Below are 20,790 nucleotides of genomic sequence, written 5' to 3'. Positions count from 1 at the left end.
TGGTGTTGCACTGAGGGAGTGGGGTGGGGTATGGCTGCTGGAGGCCATAAAGATCTGGCAGCTTACCTGGTACTGAGCTGGGGTCCTAATGCTGGTGTCTGGTATATGTTGAGGTTGGTGGGCTGTTTCTGCATTTCCCAGAGGCTACACTGAAGCACATGGAGGTTCTCAGAGCTACCGTCTGCCCCTTCCCCTGGCTATGCTGACATGTGTTGATATTTACCTGCTCCACTGTACTAAGGCTCAGGATCTACCGCTGGTTTGCCGAGGTGGGGCTTGCTGCTGGCTTGTTGTAATGTTTCCTGTCCTGGACTTTACTCCACCTTTACCTGAGTGAGACAGACTCTTTTGTCGCAATCTTCCAAGTTTATTGGGCTAAAACATTGTTTCATGTTTTTCCTGGTTCTGCTGCTCCAGAATTTGTTTTGGGGTGCTATTTTATGGCTGTTTGAAGGTGAATATGGGAGAGTTATGCCAGTTTACTGCTTACTCTGCCATCTTGGCTCCCTGAATAGCCAAATTAGGATTCAAACTCAGTCCCTGTGACTTGAAGTTCAGCCTGTGAAGTTCTGCTGCACTATTTTGTTGTTGTCTTTCAGTTGTATAAGTCATGTCCTACTCTTTGTCACCCCATTTGGGGTTTTCTTGCAAAGACACTATAGTGGTTTGCCATTTTCTTCTCCAGTTCATTTTACAGATGAAGAACCAAGGCAAACATGTTTAAGTGACTTGTCCAAGGCCACACAGCTAGTAAGTGTCTAAGGCCATTCTATCTCCTCAGAGATATTTATGTCACACTGAGAGTGATCTGAAAGCAGGATGAAGCATAGGGGTCAGTGCCCCCCTCTCATCACCTCATCCCCAAATGGTACTCCTGTCACGTGATCACCAAGTATCTTTGGAAAAGTGACTTAGAGAGTCTGTGCCTCATTTCCCAGGTACATAAAGTTACTGGTCTGGCATAGCAAGCACAGTGGCAAGCATTCTGGATCTACTTCAAGAACCTGGGTTTGAATTCCACCTGTGGTATTTACTGCCTTTGCGACCTTGGGCAAATCATTTTTAAAAGGAGAGGTTTGGATTCCATGACCTCTAAGGTCCTTTCTAGATTGAAAGCCATGATTTGAATAGTTACCATACCATTTGGGGATGGGGTGGGTTTATGTGCTCTTCAGTCTTTGCCGTATCTCTGGCTTTAACTGGCTCCTCTATTGAATTAAAAGAAACTACTTAAAATGGGCCACCATGCTTCAGGACCATTGAATTTCTACACTAATGTTAAAGAGGAAAGAATTCCCATCTGAGCCATTCTGTTTTAAACGGAATATGTTTTACCTTCTAAAATAAAAGCCACTTAGGCATACAAACCAATCTGTCTTGGGATCGTGTCATTAAGACTGAAATATCACAGTAGAGCAAAATGCAATTCCAAATCCACTCCTTTATACAGGTTACCATACATCACCCAGAGAGTACCCTGGCCTGTTAGGACAGCTGCTGGGTTACTTTGTTCAATTTACAGCTTTAAATTGTGTTATACAGAGACTAAGGAAGGGGGGAAAATGAGATTTATAGATAGCAGAAAAAAAGATGTTTTTGCAAGCCCAAGTTCAGCTCAGCATAGGGCTGAGAATATATTTAACTCATAATTCCCGTGCTGAATGGTAGTGGGTAGAATTGGGTGTGGGGAGGGGGGTCTCTAAGGGAGTGGCTGAATGCACACATGATAATTTCTGTCTCTTGCAAATCACTCCCATCTGTGGTGTCACTGGCAGGATTTTAACCAAATATTTCTCTCCAAGTGTTTCTTTGTGCTAAAATAGGCCACTTGTCAGAGCCCCACCAAGCCAGGTGCTATCTATTCTATAACTGTCCAGAAGCAGCATGGTTTGGGCACTCAGAAGGAAAAGAAGCTGCTCTTCCCTGTTTTATCCCCTTTGAATGACTGGGCATCTTGGACTCGCAGGAGTCAGTGTGGGCTTAGCGGATAGACTATTGGACTCAAGAAGTTATTGTTCAGCCATTTTTTCAGTTGTGTCTGACTATTCATGGCCCCATTTCAGGTCTTCTTGGCAAAGATGCTGGACTGGTTTCCTATTTCCTTCTCTAGTTCATTTTACAGATGAGGAAACTGAGGTGAACAGGGTTGACTGACTTGTCCAGGGTCACACAGCTAGGGACAGTCTGAGGCCACAGGCCTGGTACTCTATCTTGAACCACTTTGCTGCTTGGACTTAGACCCAAGTTCAAATCCTGCCTTAGACTCTTATTAGCTATGTGTTGCTGGGCAAGTTACTTAGCCTCTCCAGATCTCAGTTTCCTCATCTGTAAGACAGAGGGGTTGGACCAGATGTCCTTGAAGGTTCCTTCCAGCTCTAAATCTATAATACTATGATTTCCCATATACCTATTTGGGCCTTTATTTTACTTATTTGAATACCTCCCAAAGCTGTATATGTTGGGTTGGGAATCCTATTAGGATAACACCCTAAAAAAACCAGCCCATGGTGTCATGCCTCATGAACCTGGGAGCACACACCATTGATACTAAATTACCTTGTCCCACTCTAGTAGTATAAGCAAGAGAGCCTGCACTCTTGCACATTTGGGACGTATGTGTGTGTGTAAAGGATGTGTGTGTCTGTGTGTGTGTGTGTGTGTAAGGGAATGGACATAATGTCACTTGGGGGGTGTTTCAAGCCATTAATTACAATCTTGAATTCTCATTTTCTATATATTGAAGATTTCAATGGACTTATCTATTTACCTGGGCAATGAAACAATGATGCTTAGTGCCTGCCCTCTGAGATGACCTCCAATTTAACCTGTATGCACTAAAGTTCCAAACTGCCTGAGACTTGGGACATCTAGTATTTCGTTTGTACTTAGTTATTTACACGTCGTTCTCTGATCAGGCTATGAGCTCCTTAAGAGAAGGAACTATTTTTTTCCCTTTCTTTGTATCCCCAGAACTTAGCACAGTGCCTGGCATGTACTAGGTGCTTCAATGAGAGCTGACTGACTGCTTCTGGTCGCTTGTGGAATGAATGCAGCCTCTGCCAGGAGCCATACCCTTTTGATGACTAAGATCTTTTGATCTGTATGATTACTTATCTCCTTTGTGCCTGTTTACCCTTTCATAAAATATGACAGTTTGAACTAAATGACTCTGATGTCCTTTACAATTCTAAATCTATTGAACCTTAAAGTGCTTCTAATAAGATTGTCTTCTCTGGATGTAGAATGTAAGCTTCTTGAGGACAGGGACCATTTAATTTTTATCATTGCGTTCCCAGAGCCTAATAACATGCCTGAAAGATGGCAGGTGCTTGACAAATGCTAGCTGAATGATTAATAGATTGATCTGTGCCCCCATTTCCAGGTTATTCTTATTTCCTCTACCGCACCTCATAGAGTTAATTGAATTAGGAAATGAAAAATTCTTTGGTTTCAAATCGACAGCTTAATTTCACACACACATTTTATATATATTTATATATACATGTATGTACACATAATTAAGACATTTTATATGTATATGGAAGATTAGAATATATAGGACCCATATACATCACACTATATACACATATGTATTATGTATGTTTTCTTAATCTACTGAATTTTCACTTCCCTCCTAGAAGGCTGACAACATGGACATTATTCCCATTGTGCAGATGGGAAAAGTAAAGTCAAGCAATAAGAATTTACTCATCTAGGGCCACATGGCAAATCTGAGGAAAAGTGAAGAATAACATGTAAGTTTCATCTCTCTCCACTATTTTCTTCCCAAGACCCTTGAGGGTAGGGAATGTTGCTTTTTGGTTTTGTGTTTCTGGTGCCTTAAATCCCACTAGATTGTAAATCCTTGAGATTGAATATTGTTCCCTTTCTGTCTCTGGGTATTTAGTGCACCCTAACAACAAGCCTTAAACATAGTAAGTGTTTTGTGAATTTTTGTTCAATTATTTTGCTGAAGGAGGCTTACAAAGAGTGTAGTTCAAGTATTTTGTGACTTTAACCCAAGATACTTAATCTTGTTATTTCAGTCATTCAACAAACATTTGGTAGTAAAAGGAAAAGCTAATTGTCAAACCAGAATAAAATATTATTACTTCATTCACTTGTTCATTCATTCATTCATTAATTCATTCAACAAACATTTGGAAACCAAGGGAAAAGCTAATCATCAAACCAGAATAAAAACCTTTGGATTAAAGACTCAATTCCTTTCAAGGGCCAGATAATGGAAAGCCTTGGAACATGAGGCTGAGACTTAGACCCTAGAATGAACGGGCCATGAAATAGTTTTTCCAGAGTCAGTCATCAGGGAAAACACTTAGGGAAAGAAGATGGCCGCCACAGATTGAAAACTAGCTATATACTTATTGGTGCAGGTTTCTTGACCTCCTAATGACTAGCAAAAGCATTGCCCTATATACCAGACAAGGGATCATGGAATTAAATGTCAGAGTTGGGCATGAATTAGTTATTCTAGATTTGGATTGACTAATCGACCATGAAGGTGAAGGAACAACACTCATTCATGCCTGCTAAAGACATTTATTAAGTGCCTAATATGAGTCAGATACTGTGTTAGATGCTGGCTGAGGTTTCTTATTTTTGAAGTCAAGCTGAAAGTCAGTCACAGGTAAATCAAAACCAGAGAGACTTCCATGTATCTGTCTCCTGGCCTTGAGTGTATGGGTGGCCTGAGTTTCACTCAAAGAAACCTAATGAAGGTAGTGAAGGACAATAGAAAGAATAAAGCACTTGGTATTAGGATGCCTGCTCTCAAACAGATTCTGGTTCTGGCCAGTGTCATGACTATGGGCAAGTCATTTAACCACTCTGAGACTTAACTTTCTCACCTGTAAAATGGAGAAAATCATATTTGTACTGCCTACCTCATGAGATTGTTTTGAGGAAAATGTTATAGAAATGTGAGCTTTTATTTGTTAAAAATTATTATTTATTTACATTAATTTTTAAAAAATTTTGAGTTCCAAATTCTTTTCCTCCCTCTAGCCCCTGTCCTACCCTTTGAGAAGGCAAGCAATAGGATATCAATTATACATGTGAAGTGATACAAAACATGTTTCCATATTAGCCATGGTGCAAAAAAACCAAGAAAAATAAAGAAAGTAGAAAAAGTATGTTTCAATCTGTACTCAGATTTCATCAGGTCTCTCTTTGGAGGTGGATAGTATTTTTCATCATGAATCCTTTGGAATTGTCTGGCAGTGTATTGATCAAAGTAGCTAAGTCTTTCACAGTTGGCCATCACTACAATATTGCTGCTACTGTATACAATGTTTTCCTAGTTCTGTTCACTTCACTTTACATCAGCTCACATATGTCTTCCCAGGTTTTTCTGAAACTATCCTGCTCATCATATATTATAACACAATAGTATTCCATTTCAGTCATGTACTATAACTTGTTCAGCCGTTCCTCAAATGATGAGCATCTTCCAATTTTCTATTCTTTGCTACCACAATAAAGAGCTGCTATGAATATTTTTGTACAAATAGGTCCTTTCCCCTCTATCTCTTTGGGATACAGACCTAGTACATTACTTTGTCAAAGGGTATGCACAGTTTTATAGCCTTTTGGGCATAGTTCCAAATTGCTCTTTAGAATGGTTAGATCAGTTCACAACTCCACCAACAATACATTAGTGTACCTCTTTTCCCACTTCCCCTCCAGCACTTGTAATTTTCCTTTTCTGTCCTGTTAGCCAATCTGATAGGTGTGAGGTGAAATGTAAGCTATTATTAAAGAAGACCATATTCTTAGAGATACTCTTATTAACCCAGTGTCAGAAAAAATCTAGGGGTATTTTGGCAGTAAATTGAGGATGCAAATAGACTAGATAATAGTTTCTTTCTCACCTGTTCTGGCTCTGGATAAGATGGAATAATGTAGAGTTATTCAATAAGTTCTGTGTCCTGGCTCCCAGATTCAGGGGCCCTTTCCATGTGGAAGTAGAACTGGTATTTCTTGTTGAAAAAATCTTGTGAGGTAGCTTGGGGCTAATTCTAGGCTTAACCAACCCCCTGGGAGCAGGGATACTGTGTGGCTGCCCAGGAGACAATGTACAGCTAGAATGACTTAGTAACTCACATGTACGCATACACACACCTATAGCCCTTGAATCTCTTGCCCCTACTCAGAGCCAGTGAGTAGCCAGTGAGAGAACAGGACTAGAAAATCCTCCTCCTCTGGGAAGCCTTCTCCCTCTCTAAGCCCATCCATGCATACCCCCTTTTGCATCTTAGCACTTGAGTTATTCACTAAATGTTGTACTATCTCCCCAGATAGATTGTAAGCTCACCGAGGGCAGGGACTGCATCTTCCTTGTGGCCTCTTCAGCATCCATCACAGGATCAATCAAAGTCTATTTATATTCAAGGATAGAGATTGGATCAGTGATTTCAATGATCTGGGGACTTCTTTGATGAGGAAATTCCATCTACCAATGCAGGGTTAGAATCAGAATCTTTCTCTGAAATCTTATGGTCTAAGAAGTTCAGTAATTTCCCCAGGGAAACAGGGCTGGTAATGTGTCAGACAGAACAGTAAGGTGGTGCAGTGGATAGAGTGTGAGATCTGGAGTCAGGAAGACTCATCTTCCTGAGCTCAAATCCAGCCTCAGACATTTACTGGCTGTGTGACCCTGGGTAAGTCACTTAACCCTGTTTGCCTCAGTTTCCTCATCTGTAAAATGGTCTGGAGAAGGAAATGGTAAATCACTCTGGTATTTCTTCCAAGAAAACCCCAAATGGGATCATGAAGTCGGACATGATTGAAAATGATTGAACAACAACAAATAATATATCAGAAGTTGGTCTTCCTGGCTTTGAGTTCAGCTCTCTATCTGTTATTTCATGCAAACTCTCATACCTATAAAACAATTTATTAACCAACATAGTAAATTATACATATATGTGCTATCATATATAATACCATTATATATTGACATCACATATCCCTGAATTATGTTGTCATTTTTCAATTTAGTTCAACTCTTCATGACCCCATTTGGGATTTTCTTGGCCGAGATACTAGAGTGGTTGACCATTTCCATCATTTTACAGATGAGGAAACTGAGGCAAACAGGGTGAAGTGCCTTGCCCAGGTTCACACAGCTGGTAAGTGACTAAAACCAGATTTTAATTCAGGAAGATATCTTCCTGATTCAGGTCTGACATTCTACTGTGCCACCCAGGTGCCCACCATTAGAGAACAGGACAGTGAATAATGTGCCCGTTCTGTAATCTACACAGAAACTGCAGAGTTATCAAAGGATGAGATCATTGTAGGCTGCTATTGTCAGACCAACCTTTATGGAGGAGGTGGAATGTCTACATGATTCTGAGCTGGAGGAGCCCTTAGAGATCATCTAGTTCAATGGCCTCCTTTTACAAATGAGGAAGCTGAGGCCCAGCAAGGTGAGTTGACTTTCCCAAAGTCATCTGGCACAAATCTAGGTTCTCTGCCTCCAGATCTGGTCCTCTTTCCACTACACCACACTGCAGTTTGAAGTAGGACCTGAAGGATGGGCAAAATGTGGATGAGCAGAGCAGGGAAGTATTTAAGGAAAGTGTTAATAGCAGGAGCAAAGGTTTAAAATGAGAGTGGTCATGGAGTGTGGGAAACTTTGAAGGGGCTGGTTTGACTGGAGCACAGATACTGTATTCCCCCAAGTATAAGACAAGACGCACCATTTTCCAAAAAATTTGGGGTCTAAAAACTGGATGCGTCTTATACAGTGGTTGTAGATTTTTTTACTTGCATTTCCCACTTTTTTGCACTTGTCTTTGCGCTCATCGTTTCGCATTTGTTACTGGTACATTAGGTTACATTTTGCCACGTTCTGCCCAGAAATGGCTCAGAAAAGATTTTTGTACAGTGCTGAATTCAAGTTAAAAGTGATCCAGTTTGCAAAAGTGAATGGAAATCATGCTGCTGAACGTTAACTTTGGTCCTCCTCCAACTGAGAAAACAATCCAAGACTGGCCATGGGAAGAAGAAACCTTACTGAAAATGCCACAGGAGAAGAAGGCCATGAGAGACAAGAGTGATGAAACCAACTATAGGAGAAGTTTATACCTGGATGAAAAGATCCTGGAATAATATCAAGATTGATTGTCAAGTTGTTGTCAAGTCATTTAAGTCAAGTCAAGTCATTTAAGAAGTGTGGCATTTCAAATGCCATAGATGGAACTGAGGATATGTCATCAAACACAGATGAAGACAAGCTAATGGATGGGAGTTTTGACAGCTATGAGGAGTTGTATGAATTTTATGATGAATAAAACTTGAGTTCAATAACTTTATGTAATACATTTTTTTTTTCAAATTTTGGGCCCCCAAATTAAGGCACATCTTATACATGGGAGCATCTTATATATGGGAAAATACAGTAATTCATTGGGATGGATCAGGAAATGCAGAGCTATTCAAGGTGCTGGAAAAGAATGATGGAAGCAGTATTTTAGGAAGCTTAGCCTGGCAGGGTGGGTCAGAGACTAGAGGCGGAAAGATCTACAGGGAGGCACCTGTGGCAATCTAGGTGTTAGGGGCACACTATTGCTCTCCTCTCTCTAGTCTTGCAAACCCAAAGGCACCATGATAGAATGGAAAGAACATTCTCGTGGGACTGGGAAGGGATCAATATTTATGTAGTGTCTATTGTGTGTCAGGTACAACGCCATTACAGATAACAGCTCATTTGGCATCCTCACAACAACCCTGTGAAATGGGTACTATTATGAGCCCTATTTTACAGTTGAGGAAACTGAGGCAAATAGCACTTAAGTGACTTGCCCAGGGTTACAGTGAGTATCTGAGAGTAGATTTGAACTCAGACCTTCTTGACTCTAGGTCTGGTGCTCTATCTGCTGTTTCATCAGTTGCCTCTGCTGGGATGGGAGTAAGGAGATGTGGAGGCTAGTCCCAAGCCACACATGACTCACTGGGGTACTCTTAGATTCTTTCCCAGTTTGGTCATGCTGTGGTTCCACCATGGTCCTTCAAATACTGGACTCACCCGCCATTAGACCTAGTACTGCCCAGATAGAAAGGAACTCAGCTATAGCGCTACCGTTTCTCAGGTTTTCTCCAGGTTGCCGGTCAAAGTATTCGGTAGCCACCGTTGTTATTGCCTCCATTTAAAACTGCAGAAAAGTGAATGAATCCATGTGCTGCTGTCCTTGGTCAGTTCATTTAGTACTTTGGGACTTGTGAAGTGGGGCAAATAACAGCCCCCTTCTCTGCTGCAGAAGGAAGGTTTGACTAAGAGATGTAATAAAGAACAAAATGTTGACCTATTTAGAAGACACTATGAAAACAGAAATGAGAGGGAAATCCAAGTTTGATCAAGATATATCATATGGACCTGCATTTATTATAACAAAATGAATCCTATGAGTCAAGGGTATGGATTCATTGAATCATAGAATAGAATTAGAGATGGAGGGTTTTTAGAGCCTTCCTAGCTCAGAATTTACATGGAACCCACAAAATATGGTCTAATAGAGGTGGAATGGACCTCAGAGATCATCTAGCCCAATTCCCAAACTCCTTTTGTTATAGAGGAGGGAAACTCAGTTTCTCTCAGAGAAATTAAATAATTTCCCTAAGATCACACAAGTATTGAGTTTCAGGAGCAGCAGAACTCAGGTACTCTGATCTTAAAATCCTACACCCTCTCCACTGAAACATACTGCTATCCCATTTTGTGTGGACATTAATATATTTTTTTTCTCCAGAAAATTAAATTATGTACCCCAAATACAGGGTGTCCCAAAAGTCTTTGTGCAGTTATACGCTTATTAAAGCTTCAGCTGAGCTATAAAGCTTAAAATGAAACTTTTGGAACACGCTGTATATTACCTATGGCCATTTTGGGTACAAAATAAGACTGAGTTTTTCTCAATTTTGCTCCAAAATTCTGGGACGATCCCCAGGCTTTACCCTGTGCTCATTCTGTACTGACAAGTCACTTGGGTCATTGTTTATGGGCTCTTTCAACGTATTTTGTTTTATTTACTCTACAGGATCCTAGATTTAGAGCTGAAAAATCTAAATGAAAGAGTCCAACCTTCTCATTTTTATAGACGAGGACACCAAGATCTAGACTAGGCTGAATCATCACAGCCAGGACAACTTGGCTTCCTGAGTTCTCATCCAGCGCTTTTGTTGATTAGATGACACACTAATCTCTTAGTTGGATCACTGCTACAAAAGAATGAAAGCATTTATTAGGCACCAATTATATGACAAATACTGTACCAGGTCCCTGGAATGCAACTACAAAAGTGTTCACATCCCTGACCTCACAGAACTTACATTCTAGAAGAGCAACAAATTTTCTAGTCTCAGGAACCCTTTATTCTCTTCAAAATTGTTGAGGCCCTTTGACCCAGCAATACCACTTCTAGGGCTGTATCCCAAAGAGAAGCTCTTTTTGTGGTGGCAAAGAATTGGAAATTGAGGGGATCCCCATCAGTTGGGGAATGGCTGAAGAAGTTGTGGTATATGAATGCAATTGAATACTATTGTGCCATAAGAAATGATGAGCAGGTGGACATCAGAAAAACCTGGAAAGACTTATGTGAACTGATGCTGAGTGAGGGAAGCAGAACCAGGAGAAAATTGTACACAGCTACAGCCACATTGTGCAATGACTAACTTTGATAGACTTGGCTCTTCTCAGCAATGCAAGGTTCTAAGATAACTCCAAAAGGCTCATGATGGAAAATGCTATCCACAACCAGAGAAAGAATTACAGAATTTGAATGCAGATGGAAGCACGCTGTTTGCTCTCTCTCTTTTTTGTTTTGTTTTTTCTTTCTCGTGGTTCATTCCATTGGTTATAATTCTTCTTTACAACATGACTAATGTTGAACATATGTTTATCATGAATGTATATGTAGAGCCTATATCAGATTGCATGCCATCTTAGGAAGGCCAGGGAGGGGGAGAGAATTTAAAACTCAAAAGCTTGTGGAACTGAATGCTGTAAACTCAAAACAAATAAATAAATAAATTTTAAAAAGCAAAAATGTTGTTGAGGACCCCTCCCCACCAAAGAGCTTCTGTTTGTGTGGGCAACATCCATCAATATTTACCATATTAGAAATTTGTGTCTTGGTAGTTATGAAAATAATATTGACCTTGTGGACTACCAGGTATCCCCAGACCATACTTTGAGAACTGATGTGGTGGAGGGAGAGAACACATGCAAAAGAATGGAGGCCAGAGAGGGGTCATCTGATTGGAGAATACACAATAATAATAGTATTATTAACAATAACACTAGCCACTTCCTTTATCACAAGAGACAACATGGTATAGTGTAAAGAGCATGCATTGGATTTGGAGTTGGAGATCTTGGGTTCAAATATCAGATCTGTCTCTTAATATCTGTGGGACACTGGCCAAGTCTGTTAACCTCTATGGATCTGATTGCCCCTGGACTACCTAAAATACATTGGATTTTGAGCCAGAAGAGACCTTAGAAATCATCCAGTACAATGCCCTCATTTTATTGCTGATGCAATTGAGACTCATACTGGAGAAGGGACTTCCCCAAGATATTAAATGGTGGATGTAGGATCTAAGCTCAAGATCTGTGAATATAAATTCAGTGTTTTTTTCCATTATGTAATGTTGCCTCTGGGGCAGCTAGGTGGCACAGTGGATAGAGCTCTGGGCTTAGAATCAAGAAGACTCCTCTTCACGAATTCAAATCTGGTCTCAGACACTAGCTGTGTGACCCTGGGCAGGTCACTCATCCCTACTTGCCTCAGTTTCCTTATCTGTAAAATGATCTGGAGAAAGAAATGGCAAACCACTCCAGCATCTTTGCCAAAAAAAATCAATAGGGTCATGAAGAGTCAGATACAACTTATCATAAATGACTTAAAAAACAACAGAACGTTGCCTCTGGTAATATAGTAGATACCTGCTAATAATGCTACTATTATTATTATTATTATTATTATTATTATCATCATGATTTATATTTACACTATCATCATCATTATTCATTATGATAATATTTTTTCTCCTGGTGTGAAGTAATACTTTAGATTTTAAAACAGCAGAGAAAAATCCTTTGTGGCTGTGCCTGAGAGGGCCACCAGAGGGAGACCTTTTACCTAGAGAGCCATTTCCCTCTCTCTAATGTTTTCCAAACAAAACCACTCTGATTTATGTCAATATTATTAGCCAAGGGTCCAGGACAGAACAAAATAAAATTCAGTATTCATCAGTGTGTTGGGAGAATACTGGCTTTTAAGGTAACAGCCTTTCCCAGTTGGCCTTAGACTTGGGTTTAGTCTCTCTGGTATATATTTTTTAAACCAGTTGGTGTTTGTAGAAATTAGATACGTCGGGGAAACTTGAAGTGGATGGTTTATTTTGCTAGAAACTTCAGACATGGTTGTCATACATAAAGCAAATAAACTAGAGGTCCCTCTGAAAAGCTTTTAGATTGGAAACAAATATCTGGTCTGTACACCTCTGAAACTGAGGCTCACGATTATTGTTCAGTTTCAGTTAGGCTAGTGGACTTCGGTTGGTATTTTAACTTCTGGGTACAGCATCTCTCTTTGTTCAGGCATCAGGCACACCCTAATGTGATGGGAATCTAGTATTATTTACAGGAGTCATTCTGTACTGGTCTTTCTCTGCTGCTTGTGGACAGGTTTCTCAAAGGTTATGCCAAAGGTTATCCCAAAGTCTCACAAGTAGTGTGATCTGTACCTAGATCTTCCTGTCTCCAAGACTAGCTCTTTATCCACTAATGCCATGCTGCCTGTGGGTGTAAGCCCAGGTCCTCTGACTCCATAAGTACTGTTTTTTCCACTGTGCCATGCAGAGCTAGGTCTGGAACTCTTCCCTATCTCTAAGAACTAGGAGATTATTGGGAGGAAAGAAAGGAATTGACATGCATCTCTCCAATGTCTATTGAACCAAAGGACCACTTCTGGCAAATCCTGCCATGTTGGAAAGGGCTAGAGACTGTGTCTGTTGTCTGAGGACCAGTCTAGTGAAATTTACCAGGAGCTAGACACAAGGGGATGAATTCTTTGGCCATAATAACCCACAATGCCTCCTATAAAATCATTAGTATAAGAAAGGGACACCCCCTCTTCCCCCCCCCCCCATGAGGTAGCCAATCTTTTGTAGTAATTCAAGAATTTATAAATCAGGGACATTTCAGTGACGTACAGATGACTTTCCCTCCTTGAGAGTATGGCACCTGACCTGGGATGCTAAATGATTGGACAGTCAATTAATAAGTATTGAGTTATTACAATGTGCATGATCTTCTCCTGGTACTGGAGATAAAAAGACAAAAATGAAACAGTCCCTGTCTTCAAGGAGCTTATATCCTAATGGGAGATCACAAGTATCTACACACCTGTATGTATATATTTATAGATATATACAGAATAAGCATAAAGACAAATAAATACAAAGTGGCTAAGTATGAGGTAGTTAGAGAAGGAGGGCACTGGCAGTGGGGAGGGGGAACCAGGGAAGACTTCATATATAATGTAACACTTGATCTGCATCCTTGAAGAAAGAGAGGTATTCTATGAGGAGAGCTGAGGAAGGAATGCATTCCAGGCACAGAAAATAGAAAGTGCAAAGACACTGAGATGAGAAAATAAAGTGCTCTATACAAGTGACCAGTTTGGCTAGATGGAAGAGCTGGGGTGGGGGGCAATGCTCAGTGAGGCTAGAACGGTAGATTGGGACCAGATTGTGTAGGGCTCTAAAAGCTAAACAGAAGAGTTTATATTTGATTTGAAAGGCAATATGAAGCAACTGGAGTTTATTGAGTAGGGAGTGAAATGGTCATATCTTGACTTAAGGAAAATCATTTTGACAATAGGATGTGGGATAGACTGAAGTGGGGAAGATTCTTAGGGTAGAGAGACCAATTAGGAGGCTATTAGGGAAGAGGTAATGAAGGTAGTAGCTGGCTGAGTAGAGAGAAGGGATGAGAGATTTTGTGGAGGTTAGAAGAGGCAAGGTTTGTTAACTGATTGGATATGTGAAGAGAGAGACTGAAGAGCTGCAGAAAATGCCAAGGTTATGAAATTTGGAGACCAGAAGAATGATGGATGAAATAGGATGACGAAAGAGAAAAGATTGGGGGAAGAAAAACAAAGTGTTTCGGCAATGTTGAGATTGAGATGTCTTTGGGATATCCAATTCAAAATATCCAAAAGGCAAATGGAGATATGGGACTGGAGCTCAGGTGAAAAACTGGGATTGGCTATGTAGATATGGGAGTCACTAGCATAGAATGGAGAATCAAAACTCTGGGGCCTGATGAGGTCACTGAGAGAGTAAATAGAGGGAGCTGAGTATAGAGTGTAGGTCAGAGCTTTGGGGAATACTCATACTGCCTTGCTGCAGTGAGGGACCGTTGGAAGTTGGATAAGATGAATGGATAATATGCCCAGTCAGTACAATTGTGTGATTTCTTCCACCTCCATTCAGCAGCAAAGGATGCAGATGGAGGGAACGCTCCTGAGCTTAGTTTTGGCACAGGATGAATGGTAAAATGGAACAAAGGGTCAAGGGATTTGAGAACAGAGGAAGTTGGACAGTGTAGTATGTAGAACTGGCTATCTGTAGGGTCAAGATTAATGAGGGATGAAAGTGAATCAGAGCAGGGTTGCTAATGGCCAGAAGAAGTACTGAGGAGTGGAGGGACTGATGGTCCTAATTAGGGTGAAGAATTGGTTTATGAGAGGTGAAGCATAGGGAGAGATAGAATGATAAGAAATTTTTGTCAGATAGAGGAACATTGAAGTTTCTAATTAATTAGGAAAGTGGAACACTTGTGGATAGTGGAAAGATCTAATGTATGCCCATCCCTATGTGTGGCTGAAGTGGAATGAAGATCATAGGATTTAAGAATGCTGAGGAACTGGGACATATCCTGGTTTAAGGACAGAAGTTGAGGAGGATAAGATAGCATTAGGTGTTGGATTATTTGAGAAAGGATGGAAAGTCACCTGAGGCCTGGTATATTACAATAAGTACAATTTGGATTGGGTGGAAAATTTTAACATTGTGAACTTCAAAGGAGTTAAGGTTAGTAGATGGAAGGAGAGTGAGAGAAAGAGGTCCACAACAAAGGGTAGTTTGTTCACTATAGAATGGGTATTCCAGAGAGCAGAGTGCAACAAGCGGGCAGGGTTGGAGTGAGACATGGGTGGTTTAGGGTTGAGAAGGATTAATATGAAAGAAGAAAAGGTGGAGATTGGGGATAATTTTCTCCTATGAGGCCAGTGATTGATTAGTAAAGGGATAAGGAGAAAACAGGTAGTGGGAAGTTGTTAGTCATAGGATAGTAGTGGGTGGTAGAAGAAAAATAGTCTCTAAGGGATGTTGTTGCTGGGCAAAGGCCAGGGTTGTATGGCCTTAGTCACTCTCTCCTGCTTATGCTAGGAGATGCAGAGGGGCAGAGAAGTTGGGGGTTCTGGTCAACCCCCACCTGTTGCTGTTGCTCCTTTTCTAGAGTGGCCGTGCAGAAACAATGTACAAGTGGTGCTGGGACAGTGTCTCCCCCTCCACCCCAAGGCTTCAGTCTTGGGGTACCCTAGCTGTCCCCTGCTACTGTCCCTGAGGCTTTAGGCACAGAGAAGAATGGGAATCTGAGGGATTTCTGAAGCCATATAATTCAATTCCCTTCTGGGACATTGAATTATCTTCACAGCATGACAAATAATCTTCCAATTTCTGCTTCAAGACCCCTAGTGATGGGGAGCTCACATATGTGTCTTTTTGGAATTCTCCAGCAGCCTTTGGCTTGGTAGCTTGATTACATTCATAGTGGTATTATGCAATTTGAGAAACACTTATTAAATGCCTACCATGTGTTCTGAACCAGGCACTTGGGATAAAAACAGAAGAGCAAATCAGTCCCTGACTTCAAGGAACTTATAGTCTACCTCTCTCTCTCTCTGTCTCTCTGTCTCTCTCTCTCTCACCCTCCCTCTCTGTCTCTCTTCCTCTCTCTCTCTCTCTCTCTCTCCCACCCCTCTCTCTCCCTCTGTCTCTCTCTTTCTCTTCCTGTCTCTCTCTCTCTCTGCCTGTCTCTCTCTCTCTCTTCCTGTCTCTTTCTCTCTCTTCCTCTCTCTCCCTCTCTGTCTCTGTCTCTCTCTCTGTCTCTGTCTCTCTCTCTCTCTCTGTCTGTCTCTGTCTGTCTGTCTGTCTGTCTGTCTCTCTCTCTCTCACACACACACACACACAAGATTGTCAGAGTTCTGTTCTTATCTTTCCGGGAGGGCCAATTTGTGGGTGATGGAGAGTATCAAGGGTACATATTCATACTGAAAACTGTGAAATGTCTCCTATTAAATTACAAGCCCATAGAAGTCAGGGGGCTTGTTCATGTAACTGGCTAGGTGTGATGATGAGCAAAGAAGCTTGTGGGGAGTAATAAAATAACAGCAGATACATATATGATGAATCATGAATATTTTATTTGATCAATTAATCAGCCAACAAGCACTTATTAAACTCCAACTACATGCTAGCTACAAGGGCTAAAAAGACAAAAAAGGGACATTCTTTGCTCTTCTCAGGACAATCTTGTGAGGGAAGTGCTGCAGGTATTATTGTGCCCATTTCACGGGTGAGGAAACTGAAGCCCAGAAAGGCCAAGTGACTTGTCCATAATCACATGACTTATAAGTATAAAGGCAGGATTTGATCTTCTTGAGTCCAGGTCCAGTATTCTGTCCACTTTAATACACTGTCCAAGGTCACACTGTCAGTCAGTGTCAGAAGTAGAATTTGAACCTTAGTCTCTTTTGATCCAGGCTTATTTTCATTACACCATGGGAAGGGAGCAGAGGGTGATCATGGAAGGAACTATGCCACCATGAGTCTTGGATGATGGTTCCCTTTTGCCCAATATGTACATTAAGTCAGTCAGGGCACTGGTAAGATCCTTAGGAATCATAGCAGCTTTGATATGGTATACTAATACTCACTGAGACAATTGGCAGCTAATCTAGCTTCTTCCTGACTGAATTAGGGATGACATCAGTGAGCTTGTTTAAAAGCTGAGAGCAATTAAGATAGAGGTGATGAGGATATCAGGGGAAAGAGGGTGATTGGGGCTCTCTCTACCCTCCACAGAAGGGGAGATAGGCAGTTGTCCATCTGTATGTATTTGGGGCTAACCCTGAGGCTGTGACCTCTAATCTCCTAAGGTAATTACACTACAGAAGCCTCCATCGGAATCCTAGAGCTTTGGTTACTACTGAAAAAATGTTGGCCACTGAGAATCTCCTGCTTCTATGGACCAAATTCAAGCTGCTGGGTGTTCTCATGGGGGAATGTTCTCTGTCCCTATGATTTTTTTCCTTCGTTGATTTGACCATGCTTCCATTGGTTGACCATTGAGAAACGTGGCAGTGTCTTTTGGGGTTACCATGTATCAGTATGGAGAGGTTCTTATCTTTCACCACTGTTTAAGTCTTGTGTGTATTTTTTTAAAAAATAAAGATTTTTAAAATCTTGGAGTTGAGTTGGGGAATGTCCTTAGTGCTACTTCTTATGTCCTGAAGCATATCAGCTAAGGCTGTTTTCAAAGAACAGCCTCTGAGAAGCATACTAAATAAATTAGCTTGGTTGCTGCAAGGTTTTTTTCCTCACATACATGCAGCACTTTGTTTTAGCCTTCAGCCACAAGCCAGGGCTGTGCAGTGCATGGTTTATTCTCATGAGACAGATGTGGTGGATACCCAGAGGAGAGACTAGGGGGTGAGGAGGAAAGGCAAATAGTCTCCTTCAAATGTTTGAAGGGTTATTATATGGAAGTAGGATTAGATCTGTTCCACTTGACCATAGAATGCAGAGGTAGGAGCAGTGGATTGAAGCTGGAGGGACACGGGATTTCTACACCAGCTGGCCAAAAAAAATCCCCCCAAACTTCCCAACAGGACTATCCAAGTGGAAATTCTGCACTAGGACTTCTCTGACTGAAACCCTCAAGCACAGGCTGCCCACTTGTTGCACAAGTTGTAGAAGTGATTCTTATTCAGGTAGAAACTCTGAGGTCCCTTCCAGTGCAGAGATACTGTGTTGCAGAGAGATTTTGAGAATGAATTCTGTCCACGACATGTCAACTTAAAGATACCACCTGCATGAAGTAAGAGTCATTGAGAGTAAGTTTTTCTAAGCAGCTCTCTTCTTTGAAGAAAGGTGTCGTTGGCTCTCATATCTCTTTTGTCCACGGGACAAATTTCTCCTAAACTGTTACTTCTGTGACCCTGTGGGCTCCATGTAAGTCTATTTCTCTCCCCATCCCCTATCTTGTCCTTCAGTGGTGGTTCTTGCCACTTTTCAAATGGGAGGGCTAGTTCTGGCTATGAATTAAACTAAGGAAAGCGTTTAAAATATGCATTAATTTCAGTGAATTAAAAAAAAGACCTAAACAGGAAAATTCATTGCTCTTATCCACTATTTTTGTGGTTCAGTTTTCAGTTGCTTCATGACCCCATTTAGGGTTTTCTTGGCAAAGATACTGGAGTGGTTTGCCATTTCCATCTCCACCTCTTTTTATAGATAGGAAACTGAGGTCAACAGGGTTGACTTGCCCATGGTCACACAGACAGTAAGTGTCTAAGGTCACATTTGAACTCAGGTCTTCCTGATTCTAGGCATAGTACTCTAACCACTGTACCACCTACCTGCCCCCCTTACCCACTATCCCTCTTAATTTTCATTGTCTTGTGGTATGGTGCTTAACCATACAGAGTAAGAAGCAGATATTCAATGAAAATTCAACCTCATAGACTATACTGTTAGGAAAACCAACCTGGGCCCTAATTCAGTAAGCAGGTTTCTACCCTGAAAAGATGAAAGGAACCTGATCAGTCTAATTAGGCTTAAATTAACGAGCTGGAAACTTTTGGGAAACCACTCTGGGCAATTAGGGGGGAGAAATTCTCTTTCTCTTAATTAGCTCTGTAAGATCTTGTGGTTGGGAATATAAGGAAAGGCTGGGTCTGTGAGTGGACAAGGTCCCAAAGGGACATGGGAGAGAGGAAGTGCTTAGTTGAAGCAAGACTGATTAGGGATTGATTTTAATTATGGCACCCCAGGACTGTCTCTTTTATCAGTAAATTGGTGTGGAGATGAGAAACCAAACTATCTTAGAAAGTTAAGCAGAGATGTAGCCCGTAGGGCCTACCCCATCCCACCCTCTTATCCTATATCCAAACTAGTTGTTGTTCAGTTGTATCCAACTCTTTGTGACTCCATTTGGAGTCTTCTTGTCAAAGATACTGGAGTGGTTTTGCCACTTCCTTCTCCAGCTCATTTTATTGATGAAGAACTGAGGCAGGCACAGTTAAGTGACTTTCTCAGGGTCATGCAGCTAGTAAATGTCTGAGGCCAGATTTGAAAGCAGGAAGATGACTCCAGGCCTGGTGCTCTGTCCACTGAGCCACCTAGCTGCCCCTACTTTCCCCAAACTACATCGTGAGAGATGAAGGAAAAGAAGTTAGAAGACTGGACATTTTGAAATAGGGGTCTCCCTGTTCTTTGGGAGAATTCCGTGCAGTCCTCAATAGACCTCTGCTCATGGAGTCTGGAGAAGTGATGAAGCTTAGGGCCATGGGACTGATCAGTATGTATCAGCCCAAGCACTCTCCATTAAAAGAGTTCTATAAATGAACCCAGTAACATGCTGGCTTTGGATAGAGAAAATCAGGGGCTTTGGGGGGGTGAAAATGGAAAGGGGTAGGTGGGAAATAAGAAAGTTCATCATATTTCAAAAAAAACCTTGCCATTCACATTTTTAAGTAGATTTGGTCATAGGAGCATAGATAGGAACATAGGAACACCCTCGTTTTACAAATGAAGAAACTGAGGCACAGAAAGGTCAAATAACTTACTTGTCCAAGGTCACAGGGATAGTAAATGGCAGACAATGCATTCACACCAAGGTCAATGGTTTCCACATCCAGTGGTCTTTCCACTGTACCACTTTGGTCTCCCTTGGCGGGATCACCAGGGCCATGCAATTCTCCTCCTCTCTTACCCTCAAGCCTTCAGCCTGTCCCGTAGTAACTTATCTTGTAAACTCCTAGGAGGAGTTCACCTTTTTTTTTTTGGGGGGGGGAATAGTATACATTGAGAGGAAGTCAAGCCCTTACTGGAGAGGCATCCCTCTTCCCCTTCTCTAATCATTTAATAAGGGGTAAGAAAGGCAGAGAAAACCACTTGATGTGGCCTCTGGTTTTCCTCACTTATTCGGTTGCTTCACCCTCCACATAGGTTCAGTTCCTCGGAGCCCAGTCCTACCTTGGCTCATGGTGCCAAAGGGCAGCTAATGTGTCTATGGAGGGAATGCTTGCTCTGGGGTGGTGGTGGGGGGTGGGCAGGCATCTCTAGTTCTGTTGCCCGAACTGTATGGACTGTATGGGGGGGGGGTCCTTCCTGAGGTTTTCTTTAACTCCTGAGCTTGAGAATCCTATAACACTTCCCCCATGCCTCAGTTTGTTTCCTCTCTTCTCCCTCTCCCTGCCTTGTCCCAGGGTACTTGGCTCAGGTGGCCCCGGGGCCGCAGTGAGGTGGGGGCGCAGCACCTTGGAGAGAGGCTTGTAGCCCCGGGCCCCAGTGTAAGACTGGTCTCCCGTCCGTCGGGCTTGATTGGGTCCTCGAGGGGCCTCCGGGTGAGGATGGAAACAAGCCGGTCCCCCCTCCACAGCCCCCCGGCCGTGGAACCAGCGCCTTCCT

The sequence above is a fragment of the Trichosurus vulpecula genome, chromosome 8, assembly GCF_011100635.1.
Source record: "Trichosurus vulpecula isolate mTriVul1 chromosome 8, mTriVul1.pri, whole genome shotgun sequence".
NCBI classification, from domain to species: Eukaryota; Metazoa; Chordata; class Mammalia; order Diprotodontia; family Phalangeridae; genus Trichosurus; species Trichosurus vulpecula.
Note: the sequence above shows the minus strand (reverse complement) of the source record.